The following is a 13,209-nucleotide window of genomic DNA, read 5'->3' as shown; positions in this document are numbered from 1 at the left end:
GTGTGGCCTAACATGCAAAGGAGTTCCTGCTATAAAAAAGCCCTGGGTTTTGACAACAAACAAGGTAAACAGAATAAGAAGCAAAAGGTGAGTGTGTCTGGATGACCACACTTCTGCGAACATGGGGTGTGTGGCCTAATATGCTAATGAGCTGTGCTGCCAGGGGTGTGTCCTAATAAGCAAATAAATACCTGCTGTTGGGTGTGGCCTGTTCCTGCTGGGCTTTTTCTACCAAAAAAAAGCCCTGCTCATGGCACAAAGATAAGAATTGGATAAAGGAGGTTGAAGGCGAAAGGAAGGAAGGTGTCAGGACCCACAGCCAAACAACAGAGCACACACTTCCAAGAAAGGTTTTACTTTATTGTTAGTACTATGGTTGCAGTAACAAAGTCACTGTTAGGAATGACGAATATAGAACAAGCATATAGTGATATAGAGGATTCAACAGGTCCCCCCACACACACACACACCTGTGAGACAATCGGCCCATTTCCCGCGGGAGGGAAAGAATAACTGATGGTCGAGGCTGAGAAACGAAACTAGTCCCATGGTTAATTAATGTGGAGACACTACACAGGCAGGAGTACAAGACAGGAGTACAAGGTCAGTGATAAGGATGAGAGAAGCAGGAGAGGGAAGGAATGTGGCACCAGCTTGTACAGAGGTCAGGCAGACGAGCACCAGGCCTATAAACCATATGGTAGCCTAGAGGAAGGAAGGAAGGAAGGAAGGAAGGAAGGAAGGAAGGAAGGAAGGAAGGAAGGAAGGAAAGAAAAGGGGGCAATAAGGTGTGAAGAAAAAAAAGGGGATTGGAAAGTATCAGTGCAAAGAACCAAGAGCTCTTAGACCTTTAAAAAAATGTGAATGCAGTGCTGTGAATGATAGCACCAGGGGGGGGGGACAGATTGCACACTCTAGCTACAAGGAAGCCCAATGTTTCCTCTAAGCCGTGGAGTCTCGTGAGCAAAAATTCTACTTTGTGAGCTAGCGGCATAAAGATTTGGCTACTGCATAAGTTAGTTTGCTCTGGAGCCAGCCTTCCTGAGCTAGGACTAAAATGTGTGAGCTGGAGGCTAAAAAACCGTGAGCTGGCATGCACTCACTCAGCTTAGAGGGAACACTGCCAATGGCATAAGAAAAAGAGACGGGGGGGCATAACAAAAGAGTGGCATCACCTTGGCAGGTTTCTTGTTCTGCTTCTGCCAAAGTAATCTGTTGGCCTGCGGAGTATGTGGCGCTCTGATAGGTCCACGGAACTGCCTTGACTCCCCAAGTGCATTTGCTGCACTCCTTCCGCTACGCCTGATGCAGCGCACAGAAACAGAAAGCGAGTGCATTTGCCTCCCACCTCCAGTGTCTCCCCATTCACGTCTCTCTAGCCCTGAGGCCCCTCGAAGGTGTGGGCACGCGGGGGTGAATCGCCACAGCAGAACTGGAGAATCGGGAAGGGCACGGAGGGAGGAAGAAGCCTTTGGCAGAATGTGATCCTTACGTCCACTTGGGTTAGGTACGAACCTATTGAGGGCTTTTTTTGTGGGGGGGGGGGGGGGGGGACAGACATTTCATATCTCAGTTCAGAGTTCACTTATTCCAGAGGTGTTATGGAAACGTGAAAGGAGCTCGCTTTGGAGTCACTTTCCCCCCAAAACACAAAGCTGTTGTTTTCTTTAAAACAAATGCATGTGGGGGGGGGGCACAAATAATTATAGGGAAATCTTTTCAAGATTCAAACCTTTATGACAGCTTTAAGACTCAAAACTTTTTGACGCCCGGTATATCCCCCAAAGAGTATTATGCTCAGGATGGGGAAAGAAAGAAAGAAACTTACTGGTGATTTCATTGAACTGCGCAAGCCCCCTCGCCATGACAAGGCAGTGATCCATGAGGGGACAAGGCAGTGATCCATGAGCGATTTGGCTACTGCACTGAATTAGTTTGCTCTGGAGCCGTCCTTCCTGAGCCGAGACAGAAAGCACTGGAAAATCCATGGTTTTACCACAGAGTTTCTGACGATATTGGAAAGCTATTGCCTTTGCTTCTGGGTTCTCCGTAGATGTGATGCCATCATGTTCACAACACTGGTGAGTCTTTAAGTGATGATGAGCAACATAGGTTGGCTCCCACCAGTACACCACTTCCTTCTGGCTTCTGTAAGTTTCTTTCTCCAAATCAAAGACTGCTTCACAAGAGTCAAGGTGTGTGTGTTTGAACTGGGGGGACTCCCGGCTGGCGGCTGGAGTGCACGTGTGTGCCACATCCACGTCACTCAGAAGTGACATGACCACGCCGGGCACGCTGGGGGCGGAGCCACGATCATCCGAGAGAAAACCATAGAGCTTTCCCTCGGATGACCGTAGCCCCGCCCCCAGCGTGCCCGGCATGGTCGCGTCACTTCCGGGTAACGTGCACGTCGGGGTGGGGTTCCCCCCGGGGCCTGATCTGCCAGTGGCGCAGAACGGGCCTCTGGGGTGGGTGTTTCCCCGCCCTCCGGGGGGACTTAGCAAGCCTAACTCCTAACTGCACACAATATCCTTTCAGCTGTGCCTTGGCTTGCTCCTTTAGCATCTTTACCAATAATCACAGTGTTTTGGAATAAACGTGCACCTATTTTTCTTTTTCTCCATATTGCTTAACTAGCTTAGTTTTTATATAGTTCTCAAGTAATTATCCAATGAGGCCATCACACACACAGCCTATTTATGTAATCTGTCATTTAATAAAAGTAGCAATCACGTTCACTCAGTGTGTGATCCCAGAGTCCTGCCATGGTTATGAGCATACAGGAAAGATCTTCTTGTGGGTTGAAGGTTTGTCTGCTAAGGGGAAATCAAGCTTCCTTATGACACAGTAAGACCATTCTGAGGATTAAAACACGCCCACAAATCAATGTTCCGGATGTGTGCTCGCATTTCATTTTTGAATCTTCATTTTATGCAGGCTGCTGGGTTCAATTAGGATAACAGGCAGAGAGACTGAAGCTGCAAAATGCGGCATTCCAAAAGGAGCCAATACAAAATAAGCATGTGTTAATGTGAGCCTGAAATCCCATTTTATCTCTCTGACCCAACTGTCCTACACAATGGTTTGTTCTTGGCAATGTTTAATCGGTTAGTTTTTTTTAAAAAAAAAAGTCTGCAAGACTGAAACAAGAGCTGTTGATATCAAAATCCGCACAGTGGGGAAATGAGAGGCAGTTTTCATCATTACCATGGAAGGATGGAAATACCTAATGACCAGCCCTCAATGAAAGCAGCTGGCAATGTCTGAGGTGGGTAGGGAGTCATGGATTCCTCCAGACCAGATGAACGGAGGGTAATCATGGCAGGGTTCCAAATATATCCCATTTTTTAATACCCAGGAACAATGCTCTCTCTAAGCATTGGAGCCCTGTGAGCAAAACGTCTACTTAGTGAGCCCCTGGCATTAAAGTTGTGAGCGAGCCATTTGGCTACTCTGCATAGATTAGTTTGCTCTGGAGCCCTCCTTCCTGGGCTGGGACAAAAATGTGTGAGCTGGAGGCTAAAGAACTGTGAGCTAGCTCACACTAACTCCTTAGAGGGAACACTGCCCAGGAACTGCTTCCCATTTTCTCAGTCGTACCAAGAAGTAAAGGAAAAATGGAGGGCAAGACAGTTGAGAATGAAGGGTCCCATGATCATTATCTTACAGATGGCCCTGCCTGAAATTATATAAATTATACCCCCCCCCCCAAAGACAAAGATCATTGGAAACCATTTTTATAAAACAAACAAAGTCTGTAGGCCGGGGAGAACTGGTAAGAAGAACCAGGAGGAACAGCTGTATGTGGTTTCCTCTTGTGACTCTAGGAGTTTGTTTGTTTGTTTGTTTGTTTGTTTATTATTTGCATTTATATCCCGCCCATTTATTTATTTATTTATTTATATTTAAATTTATACCCCGCCCTACCCCGAAGGCTCAGGGCGGCTTACAGGGCACAAGTGCCAGGTTAAAACAGTATCATATGATTTAAAAACAATAAATTACAATAAAATAAGCAATTTACAACAATTAACAACAGATTTCAAAACAAGAGAAGAAAGATCTTATCTGACATAGCTACCCTAGATCTCATCCTAGAGCGGTGTTTAGTACTACGTTCCAGCCTTAGGGGCCAGGCATTCCAATGTTAGTTAGATGTAATTCGCTGGGGCTGAGCAGTGGCGGCGGCTCCTATCCAAAGGCCTGGCGGAAGAGCTCCGTCTTGCAGGCCCTGCGGAACTGAGAAAGGTCCCGCAGGGCCCGGATCTCCTCCGGGAGCTCCTTCCACCAGGTAGGAGCCGCCACCGAGAACGCCCCAGACCTAGTTACAGCAAGCTTAGCTTCTTTCGGGCCTGGAATCTCCAGGAGATGTTGCCCTCCCGACCGAAGTGCCCTTGGGGGAACATATGGAGAAAGGCGGTCCCTCAGGTAGGCTGGACCCTGGCCATTTAGGGCTTTAAAGGTCAAAACCAGCACTTTGAAGCGAATCCGGTATGCTATCGGCAGCCAGTGCAGCACTTTCAGCACAGGTTGAATGTGGTCCCTCCTCGAGAGACCCATCAACAGCCTGGCTGCAGCATTCTGCACTAGCTGCAGCCTCCGAACTCGCGACAAAGGCAGCCCCATGTAAAGAGCGTTACAGTAGTCTAGCCTTGAGGTAACCGTCGCATGGATCACTGTGGCCAGGTCCTCACGGCTGAGATAGGGGACCAACTGCCGAGCCAGCCGAAGATGGTAGAAGGCCGCCCTGGCAGTGGTTGCAACCTGGGCCTCCATTGTTAATGAAGAGTCCAGGCGCACCCCCAAACTCCTAACCTCCGACGATGGCACCAAAGGCGCCCCATCGAAGGTGGGGAGAGGGAGCCCCAGTCCCATGCCGGTCCGACTCAGGCCCAGGACCTCCGTCTTTTCCGGGTTTAGTTTCAACCGGCTCAGCCTGAGCCAACCAGCCACGGCCTGTAGCGCACGATGTAGGTCATCAGGAGAAGAGCCCGACCGGCCGCCCAACATCAGATAGAGCTGGGTGTCATCAGCATACTGGTGACAACCCAGCCCACACCTCCGAGCAATCTGGGCAAGGGGGCGCATGTAGATGTTAAATAACATCGGGGACAACACGGCCCCCTGAGGCACCCCACACTCCAGGGGGTGCCTCCGGGACCGCCGATCCCCTATCGCCACCCTTTGTCCCCGACCCTGGAGAAAAGAGGAAAACCATTGCAAGGCTAGCCCCTGAATCCCCACGTCGGCGAGGCGGTGGGTCAGCAACTGGTGGTCGACCGTATCAAATGCGGCCGATAGATCTAACAGCACCAGAGCCGCCACACCACCTCGATCCAGATGCCTACGAAGATCGTCCGTCAAGGCGACCAGCACAGTCTCCGTCCCATGACCGGGGCGAAAGCCGGACTGGTAGGGATCGAGGATGGAAGCATCCTCCAGAAAACTCTGAAGCTGTAACGCCGCCGCCTTCTCAATGAGCTTGCCCAAATAGGGCAAGTTAGACACCGGCCGGTAATTAGCCAATTCGGCCACGAGCGGGCTTAGGGCGGGTAACCTCATTAGAATAAATGCAATTTCAGCTTAAAACATTAAACATTAAAACACGATAAAACATCATAACAATGAAAACAATGGGTACTGCTTGGAATAGCGTCAGCTGGCTATAAAGTTCTGGCCTGATGGAGCAGTGCGTTAAAGGCCAGTTGTGGGTGGTCAGTAGACGTGTGACAGACGGGTGACGACAACCTCAGGGAGGCCATAGATGGGCACCTGCCACCTCAACCAAAGGCCTGAGGAAGACCTTCGTCTTGCAGGCCCTGCGGAATTGAAGGAGATCCCACAGGGCCCTGGTTTCAATGGGGAGCATGTTCCACCAAGCTGGGGCCAGGACAGAAAAAGCCCTGGCCCTGTTTGAGCCAAGACGAGCGTCCTTCAAGCCAAGGATCACCTGGAGGTGTTGTTCTTTTGAGTGTAATGCTCTTCGGGGCATATATGGGAAGAGGCGGCCCCTTATATATGTTGGTCCCAGGCCGTATAAGGCCTTGAAGGTCAAAACCAGCACCTTGAAGCAAATCCGGTACTCAACTGGCAACCAACGCAGTTGGCGGAGCACGTGCCTAATGTGAGCCCGCACAGGCACTGACATCAGCAGCCGCGCCACTGCAGTAAAGCAGTCTGTTTATTTGTAGGAAACTTATACCACTGAACAATTAGATTTGAGTCCAGTCAAAGCTCCCTTCGTCAAACTCTCAAAATCTTATCCCCCCCCCCCCAATAGTGTTGGTCTCTAAGATGCTACTGGACTTGAATCTAAGTCTTCTGTGGCAAACCAACATGGCTAACCTCTAAAAACTTAACCCACCGAGAGGCTGGGTTAAGCAACATGGGAGAGAACCATCCTCGGGAACCGTAATGCTGGAAATTTGGGGGGGGGGGAACCACACATATTTTTTTCTTGTTGTAAATGCCATTATCCTCTTAAAGCCCGCAGTGTTTCTTAGATCCTGCACTCTGCTGAAGTGAACAGAATTTGCATCCCTTTCATACATGTACAAGAAGGGCTATTTTGGGGCAGGAACGCACAGGAATGGAGTTCCGGCAGGCTACCGAGTTGACCACGCCCAGCAGGAACTCATTAGCATAATAGGCCACACCCAACAGCAGGAACTCATTAGGATTGGCTACTTTAGGGGTGTGTGGCCTAAAATGCAAAGGAGTTCCTGCTACAAAAAAAGCCCTGGGTTTTGACAACAAACAAGGTAAACAGAATAAGAAGCAAAAGGTGGGTGGGGCTGGATGAGCACACTTCTGGTAACATGGGGGCGGCCTAATGTGCTAATGAGCTGTGCTGTCAGGGGTGTGGCCTAGTATGCTAATGAGTTTCTGCTGGGTTCCTGCTGGGCTTTTTCTACCAAAAAAGCCCTGTGTACAAGGAACAGCCCTAGACGCTAAACTCTCCACTAACACTTCACAATCCCCGCACCTCCTCAACCTTAATCTCCACGTCCCCAGCAGAGATCCCATGCAGTCCTCTGAATTCTAGAAATATAAACACCTTAAATGAAATTGTTTCAAAACCACACAAGCAATGTCTGCAAAGGTAAGGAAGGAGGGAGAAATAAATAAAATGTCTTCTTTTGGAAAAGAAAAGGTTGGGGGGGGGGAGAACCACTCATGTTTTAATATTTAAGTGCAATGTTTCAAGGGTGCATTTAAACATTTCCTTATTGTCGTTCGTTGTAAAAGAGGCACAGCACTTTACATTTTGTTAGCATTTCCCCCCACACACACAGTCTGGGCATCTTATTATGAGGCACTTGCTATGCACTCCATCTTAAAACACTTCCTTATCCGCAGGCATCGAGACGGAGAAAACATGCGCCGCGCCACTCATTTCTTTCAAGCATCTTCCCTCCTGCTAAATTCAGCCAAGCACAACTCCAGAAATCCCTGATTATCCATCCCGCCAGAAGACCGTGCATCCACAGAGCCAGAGATTGTGCATAGCCTTTTTTTAAAAGTGGGGTCATTTTAACCAACGAAGGGAGCACCTGCCTCACGGCACGTATTTCTTCAAACACAGATGGGCTTTCTGCAATATGCAGACATGGAAATTGAGAGAGAGGCAGGAATCCATTTACTTCAAAGCCAACAGCCGACCACATACTATCATTTAGCTGGGACTGCAGCAAGCAGTTCAATTTCTTTCTTTCTTCTTCTTTTTTTAAAAAAACTCACACCTTCAATTATGTGTTTCATTCATGTCACAAATCCCTCGGTTTTCTGCAGGAAATGTACTAAGTCACTGCTTTCTCACATCCTCTAGTGGCCAGAGCGAGGCAAAGTGTCATTAAGACAGACAGTTCTACAATTGGATTCAAACTTACCTGTGGCACCAGGCAATATGGCTATGCCCTCATGTTTATGATCCTTGACATCTGCTGCTATGAGAAGCAGCCAATTATGAACTAAATCTTCCTCTGCTTTTCAAGGAGGGTTGATATATCTTTTTTTAAAAAAAACATAAAGAGGAGGGGGGGTGATAACAGATGTATAATCACACAACTTTTAAAAACTTTCGTCTGAACGTCTTTCTGCATATATCCCAAATGGACCCCCAGCGAGTGTTCGGAGACAGCATAGGGTATTTGGGTCCCATACTCCTAAAAAGCTGGCACACAGGAATTTAGCATCCCCCCCAAAGGATGACTGACTTAAGTTAATTAGCATTTCCTACGTTGCCCCCCCCCCCCCCGGTTGAACCGAAACAGAACTAAGCTTGTCATTCTTTTGGTCTGTTACAAATAAAGTGTCCTCGCTATTGTGCATGCTAATTGAACAAACCACTCCTATATACACAACTATGATATGCAGTTCCATTCCATCGTCTGACAAAGTGTGCGTGCACACAAAAGCTCACACCTTGAATAAAACTTTGCAGGTCTTAAAGGTGCCATCGGTCTCTAACTCTGCTCTATTGCTTCAGACTAACACGGCTTCCCACCTTGATCTGCCCTACCTCCAGTGATTGATAGTGCGTAATTGACTGACTTCACACAGTACACGTATGGGTCAAGGGTTTCAACACCCTTCCCAGGAAGCCATTGCAACAAAACGTCCAGCTTCCAGTGACTAGAGTAGGGGACAGCCACTCAGAGAAGGATTTAATCCGTTAACAGAAGACTGAGAAGAAGGGCACCGTGGATCTAATTGTATGGTCTGAATCCAATCCATAGCTCCGAAGAACTAAGGATATGGCCGAGAGGCAAAAGACTTCCCAGGCCTACCTACGACCCTATACTACTATGCTATTGCTTCTTTGGGGCTATATTATCTCCTGTCTCCATCTATGCAGAATACCCCTGCCAGTTTGGTGTACTGGTTAAGTGCGCTGACTCTAATATGGGAGAAGCGGGTTTGATTCCCCACTCCTCCACTTGCACCTGGCTGGATGACGTTGGGCAAACCATAGTTCTGATAAGAGCTGTCCTTGAAAAAGAGCAGTTTCTGTCAAGAGCTCTCTCAGCCCCACCTACCTCACAGGGTGTCTGTTGGGGGGAGGGGAAGGGAAAGGAGTTTGTAAGTCGCTCTGAGACTCCTTTGGGTAGTGAAGGGCAGGGTATAAATCCAAGCTCTTCTTCTTTTACCTCACAGGGTGTCTGTTGGGGGGAGGGGAAGGGAAAGGAGTTTGGAAGCCGCTCTGAGACACCTTTGGGTAGTGAAGGGCAGGGTATAAATCCAATCTCTTCTTCTTCTTCTTTTACCTCACAGGGTGTCTGTTGTGGGGAGGGGAAGGGAAAGGAGTTTGTCAGCCGCTCTGAGACTCCCTTGGGTAGTGAAGGGCGGGGTATAAATCCAATCTCTTCTTCTTCTTCTTTTACCTCCCAGGGTGTCTGTTGTGGGGAGGGGAAGGGAAAGGAGTTTGTAAGCCGCTCTGAGACACCTTTGGGTAGTGAAGGGCGGGGTATAAATCCAATCTCTTCTTCTTCTTCTTTTACCTCCCAGGGTGTCTGTTGTGGGGAGGGGAAGGGAAAGGAGTTTGTAAGCCGCTCTGAGACACCTTTGGGTAGTGAAGGGCGGGGTATAAATCCAATCTCTTCTTCTTCTTCTTCCTCCTACCATGTTTTCTGTTGTGGGGGGGAGAAGGGAAAGGAGTTTGTAAGCCACTCTGAGACACCTTTGGGTAGTGAAGGGCGGGGTATAAATCCAATCTCTTCTTCTTCTTCTTTTACCTCCCAGGGTGTCTGTTGTGGGGAGGGGAAGGGAAAGGAGTTTGTAAGCCGCTCTGAGACACCTTTGGGTAGTGAAGGGCGGGGTATAAATCCAATCTCTTCTTCTTCTCCTTCCTCCAATACTCTGTCCAATTCTGGTTGGCATAGGGGCAATCTCGATAATGCTCTTAGAGTGCATTCATAGTTGGGAGTCCTGTCCCCCCCCACCCCAAATATCCACTTTTCCATTCTCCCGAATTGCTAAGCAAGCACTTCAGGTCATAAGAGATGGATGCATTGTCCTACTTTTTTCAATAGAATCACAGAAAGGCTAGAGCCCTTCAAGAAGCTGGAAGGAACCAAAAGGCCACTGTGGCCCTGAGATCCTCCCAAACAATTATTTGCTGGCATCTCACCATTTCACAACTGGCAGGATGGCTGGTTTCACCCAATCCCTGCTTTGTCAGAACAGCAATCTTGTAGCTACCACTCCTGTTGCAACAGAACCATTAGCTTCCATCAGGGCTCTTTTTGTAGAAAAAGCCCAGCAGGAACTCATTAGCATAATAGGCCAGACCCAACAGCAGAAACTCGTTAGCATAATAGGCCACACACCCCAACAGCACAGTTCATTAGCATATTAGGCCACACCCCCGTGTCTTCCCTTGACTTGCCCAGTTGCCCCATGGCTGCGGGATGCCTGGCAAGCTGGCCCTTAAATGTCTCCCCGATCCTTCCATAGGGTTGCCAAATCCACTTACCCCTCAGAGCGGGGGAGCCTCGGCGGTGTCCGGGAGTTCGTTTCGGGCACGGGTGAAACGCATGTGCGATGTTGCTGACGTTGGGGGCGTGGCCGAGCTCGTCGGGGGGGGGGAAACCATATGGTTTTCCCCCCGATGAGCTCAGCCACACCCCTAACGTCAGCAACGTGGCTGTGTCACCTCCGGTGACGCAGCTTCACGGGCGGGGTTCCCCCGGGCCCCGATTCTGCCGGGGCGGAAATTGGGGCTTCGAAGCGGGGGATTCCCCGCCCCCCGGGCCCATTTGGCAACCCTATCCTTCCAGGGGGGCCCTCCTGGCCTGCCTGCTTCGGAGTCGTGGGGGGGGTTTGCTCTCCAGGCCTTCCCTCTGTAGCCACGAGCACAGACGTTTTAGCTGTAGTGGGCGTGGCCAACTCTGAAGCCAGCCGGAACTCCGTTCCTGTGCGTTCCTGCCCAAAAATAGACCTGGCTTCCATCTAGTAAGAACTCTCTTTACTAAGAGAGCCAGCACAGTTCTTAAAAGAGACTGTTTAATAGTACTGGCAGCAGGTGCAGGGGTCTCACAAAGAAGATCTTTACACGGTTATTAAATTCAAATATTCAGGTGTTTAAAAATGGAGGAGAGGGGAAAGATGAAAGCCACTTTGGGTCCCACGGGGGTGGGGTATAAGTGAAATAAGTAAACACATAAGTATATTTTTTCAACTGTAAAAGGAAATAGATGTGTTGCCTTTGCAAAGTTATTAAGCAACTGACCCCAATGTTTTCTTAACATGAAATAGGAGGCGAGAACGTTTTCTTGCCCTGTTATTGTTCCATCTATGATGTGACCAGTGTTCCCTCTAAGCTGAGTTAGTGTGAGCTAGCTCACACTTATCTAGCCTCCAGCTCACACATTTTTGTGTCAGCTCAGGAAGGAAGGCTCCAGAGCAAACTAATTTATGCCGTAGCCAAATGGCTCGCTCGCAATTTTAATGCCAGGAGCTCACAAAGTAGAATTTTTGCTCACAAGACTCCACAGCTTAGAGGGAACACTGGATGTGACCACATGAATCCTAACGAGTTGGATCCACTGTTCAGTCCTTCTCTTTGCTTCAGTCCCCATCTTTTGTTCATGCAGGTCCCATAATCCCCGGAACAGGCATGTGGAAAAGCTGGTCGGAGCCAACTCAGAATGTGTAAATGATATATTATATCCTGTAGGCTTTCAGATATGTCCATCCACCTCTTTGGGGACCCCTACTCTAATTCCATTATGCCTGTGTTCAAATGGTACCTTAACAATAAAAAAGAAAGTATTTGTCTTCCCTGATCTCTAATCCGAGCACCACTGAGAAGCTTGTGTGCATCCAAATAACAGCAAGTTCTTTGAGATGGTTACTTACGTTGCCTTCTCAGTCCCTTCTGCTTTTCAACTTTTCTATCCCTTGCGTGTGTGTCCTCTATTAAACCCTCCTTCTATACTGCAGAACTTTTACTTCACATTTCCCCCCCCACATATATACGAAGGTGCATCCACCACCTCCCGAGGCAGACTGTCCCACTGCTCAATCACTCTTACAGTTAGGAAGTTTCTCCTGATACTTAGCCGGTAACAACTCCCTTGTCATTTCCACCCATTACATCTAGTCTTGCAATCCGGAGCAAGAGATAATAGATCTGCTCCATCTTCCACATGACAGCCCTTCCAATACTTGAAGACTGCAATCGTGTCCCCTCTAAGCCTTCTCTTTCCCAGGCTAAACATCAAGTTTATACAAAAAAATCAAGTTTATACAAAAGCTGTTACTTAACATCTTCAGTGTTCTTCTCATGGTGGTGGGGTGGAGCTTACACCCATCCTATCAATCTCCCGAACAAAGTTGATTGATTTCTCCATTGATTAAAATATTTACATCCCACCTTTCCTTTTGGCACAAGTCTGAAGTTCTCCTCAACGTTAAGTGGGTATTTTATTCCCCTCTTCAACTGGGGAAGGCTACCTGGAAGGTGTTTAAACCCAACCCCCCCCCCCCATGCTTTCCCTGGCTTCAAGGAGCCTGCTAACAGGAGAAGAACCAATTACACCAGGGGTTAGCTCGTGTTGGGGAAAACCCAGATACTAGCAAACTGCCAGATACAAACCCATCAGAGATCCCTTGAGAGGTTTCACATGTGATGATTTAGCTTCCCCTTCTTCACAAAATTAGTATGACATACTAGCATGTTAGTGTAAATGTGGTGAAATGTTGTTGTTGTTCAGTCGCACAGTCGAGTCCGACTCTTCGTGACCCCATGAACCAGATCACGCCAGGCCTCCCGGTCTTCCGCCGTCCGCTGAAGTTTGCTCAACTTCATGTTCGTTGCATCGATGACACTGTCTAACCATCTCATCCTTTGCTGACCCCATCTTCTTTGACCTTCAATCTTTCCCAGCATCAGGGTCTTCTCCAGTGAGTGCTCCCTTCTCATTTGGTTTTACCCAGGGCTTATTTTGTAGAAAAACCCCAGCTGGAACTCATAAGCATAATAGGCCACACCTCTGACAGTGCAACTTATTGGCATATTAGGCCACACCTCCATGTTACCAGAAGTGTGCTCATCCAGCCACACCCACCTTTTGCTTCTTATTCTGTTTACCTTGTTTGTTGTCAAAACCCAGGGCCTTTTTTGTAGCAGGAACTCCTTTGCACGTTAGGCCACACACCCCTAATGTAGCCCATCCTAATGAGTTTCTGCTGTTGGGTGTGGCCTAA

The 13,209-nt window shown here is 48.5% G+C and overlaps 1 protein-coding gene across 1 annotated transcript in view; it reads right to left on the bottom strand.

Moving 5' to 3' along the window:
• Positions 1-13,209, bottom strand: part of CTNNA2 (catenin alpha 2) — a gene marked incomplete at its 3' end in the record, with an annotated part of 719,772 nt that overhangs the window by 409,675 nt on the left and 296,888 nt on the right. The window lies entirely within an intron of this gene.

Source organism: Gekko japonicus, unplaced genomic scaffold (genome assembly GCF_001447785.1).
Source record: "Gekko japonicus isolate JY-2015 unplaced genomic scaffold, Gekko_japonicus_V1.1 scaffold570, whole genome shotgun sequence".
In the NCBI taxonomy this organism is placed as follows: domain Eukaryota; kingdom Metazoa; phylum Chordata; class Lepidosauria; order Squamata; family Gekkonidae; genus Gekko; species Gekko japonicus.
The sequence above is the reverse complement of the archived record's forward strand: the minus strand, read 5'-3'. Positions and strand labels throughout refer to the sequence as shown.